The 3,102-nt window shown below is 36.5% G+C and overlaps 1 non-coding gene across 1 annotated transcript; it reads left to right on the top strand.

The window, feature by feature from the left end:
* The first annotated feature begins 622 nt into the window (after positions 1–622).
* Smp_tRNA_01044_Pseudo_TTG.1.1 lies at positions 623–694 on the top strand. The gene has a single exon. It is a non-coding gene (tRNA).
* The last annotated feature ends 2,408 nt before the right edge of the window (positions 695–3,102 follow it).

The raw sequence follows: 3,102 nt of genomic DNA, 5'->3' as shown, positions 1-3,102 counted from the left end.
CCTAGTTCCCAATGTTATAGACTCAATGAATAACGAGTTGGCTTTTGACTAATGGTTACAAGATTCTACTCTCATTTATAACATCAACACTGGGATGAAATTACTTTTAGCTAAGTAGTCCCAAATACGATGGAACACTCCTCTTCAATTCTATTGCTAGTCTTCATCTAATTCTACTAAAGCATCTTATAAACAGGTTTTGATAATGAATTCAGGTATTGTTTAGATAGTGAACATAAATTGGTTAAAAGTAATGCGGGATCGTGGATACACACTGCTGAGGAGTCCCATAATAGGACCAAACGGTCGTCTAGTGCTTCCAGGTTTTCCATAGTGGTCTGGCTTCAACTGACTCATGATCTCAACTATATAAAAGTAATGCATTTAAAATAGTTAACAGATTATCAATACTAATTTTACTCTGTTTTCAGATGCAAACTCTTAATAGCATTACTATGTCTTATTTATTGAATGTAAACTAAATAATCTTCATCATTTTCTTTAGCTACCTGATGTTTAGGACTGCAATTGATCAGTCTCTTATTAGCATATGTGCGTACTATACGTACAATACCAAGTGAATTTCAACTTCAGCCCATTAAACAAGCAAGTGGCTATCAGGACTCAGTAGCTGAATGGATGAAGCGATGGCGTTTGAAGAGAATGGTACTGGGTTCGAGTCCCAGAGTGGACATCAACTCTGAGATGCAGGTACATCCAGCTGACGAGTCCCAAATAGGATGAAACTCGTGTCCTAGATTCCACTGCTAGCCACTATCCATTTTTGCTTATAATGATGTGATTCTGTTTCAATTCATGTTAAATGGTCATCTTTGAGGTTATTAATTTGATTGAGCTTATATAACTCATATTATGTTCATGATGTTTATTCGGTTAACTATAACATCACCTATTCCATTCTGCATTGTTATTTTCCAACATATAAACACACGTTGATCTTAATCAATGTTTATTCAGTGTTTTAATGAAATAATGAATCAATCAATGTATCGACCAATATTGAGAACTCGGAAGCACTAGACGGCCAAAATCGTTTAAGTGTGGGACGTTTCAGCGGTAAGAACCTACTATCTCGTACTCCGGATTCGAACTCATAGCCTTCGATCTCGTGCTAGAACGCTTGACCTGTAGACCACCGAGCCGTTCATACCCAACTTTAATCTATTCACGAAATCGCTCAGCCATCTTACATCGTCTTTTTTGGGTGACTGCCTTATATTTTGTGTTCAGTTCTTGTTTTTACTATCATTTCAGTTACTCTTCCAACATTTATCCAAATTTTACAAACTAATTTACGTTAAACCATTGTTTATAGTTGTAATTTTAGGCTGATTTCAGCTGATGAGAAATCGTGGAATAGAATGATGAATTCATTTGATTTTGTAAACCTTTTTGTTCTTTATCTGTTTAAAAAGGTACTTATTTCGTTAAAGTAATAAAACATTGAATTTATCGATTTTCGTATGTAATTTTATAACCAAATATAGATTTGTAAGCAAAGATGGATAGTGGCTAGCAGTGGAATCCACGACGCGCTTTTCATTCTATTTGGGACTCGTCAGCTGGATGAACCTGCATCTCAGAGTTGATGTTCATTTGGGGACTCAAACCCAGTACCTTTCGCTTCAAACTCCATCGCGTTATCCACTCAGCCACTGAGTGCTGATAGCCACTTGCTTGTGCGATGGGGTGAAGTTTAAATTCGTTTAGTATTGTTTGTTTGAATCTTTCCAAATATAGATTTATATATTTCTCTTTTTTAGCCATATTTGATTGCAACTATCGTAACCAACGGTTGGAGAATCTATGTGACAATGCTCAGAATAGATTACAATGGCGTCGGTGTATACACTCTTTATCTTCCCTTAAACCTTGAGATTAAAATTGCTTCATATCTGTCTTCCTTCCTATACTATATCCTTATATACAACCTATCTTTTATATATGTCCACCACTAAATTAACTACTTCTATGAATCCGACGTTGATCTTGTTGTGCTAACGAGGTATGGCAACTTGGACCGATGCATAAATGTGCCTGGTCCTACGTTGTAGCTGACTGACTGACTGTGTCAGAAAGATAGTTATACTTGTCCATAAAAACTGATGCAAATGACTTTGGTTTCAGATTTTAGACAAGGTAGTCGAAGTTAAGATAATTCAGCTAATAAGTCACTGTTATTTATCAAATTGATACTCAATAAAAGAATACTTTAAATTTAACCGTTCAATAATAACCAATTTGTTGAATGCACATAAATTCGCGAATCTCTCCCCACTCTCGTTCCTCTCTCCCAGTCAATCCATGTCATCCCATAATATCTTCATATCTGTTGTTGCACATTCGAAATTTAGTGTTTAGATCTCCCATCAGGATGGTAAGGTCCTTTTCTGGACACTTCTCTATGATTGATTACAGTCTCTGGGAAAACTGGTCTTCTTCGTCGACAATGCTCTCATTGGTGGGTACATAACATCGGATCATATTCATTGTGATTCCCTCCTCTTTTGTTTTGAAGGATAGCTTGATGATCCTGTATTCATAAGATTCTCAACATATAAGTGCTTTCCCTTCCTTTTTGGACAACATCAGAGCAACTTCTTGAATGCGTGTGGCATTTTCCTTTTCGTGACCGGAGTACAACAACATCTCTCCCATATCTATCCCTTTTTTTCGACCTTGGGTCGAATAGGTTTCACTTATTCCGAGTATCATCAAGTTGTAGGTCATCATTTTCAAAACTATTTGGTTGGTCCTTCCGGTGTCCCACATTTTCCAAACATTCCATGTACTTATATAATTGGTGTTCTGGTTGTTAGAAGTGGCATCGACCTGATGACTTCCTAATAATCTCGGTTTTTATCATGATGCATCATAATTCTTCCTTCAACTCTGATGGCAAAGTTTAAATTGTATATTCTGGTTAGCAATTTTTTAGTGAGGTTGTTTTCTACGAGATGTGGTTCATGACCCTACCATCCTCTTTTACACGAGTTGGGACCGGCACTGTCTTTGGAAGGACTACATGAGATGTTTGATTAAATCTATTTAGTTTTTATTGATTCCCGGTATATAACGTAT

The sequence above is a fragment of the Schistosoma mansoni genome, chromosome W (genome assembly GCF_000237925.1).
Source record: "Schistosoma mansoni strain Puerto Rico chromosome W, complete genome".
Classification (NCBI taxonomy): domain Eukaryota; kingdom Metazoa; phylum Platyhelminthes; class Trematoda; order Strigeidida; family Schistosomatidae; genus Schistosoma; species Schistosoma mansoni.
This window is presented reverse-complemented; position numbering and strand designations above follow the sequence as displayed.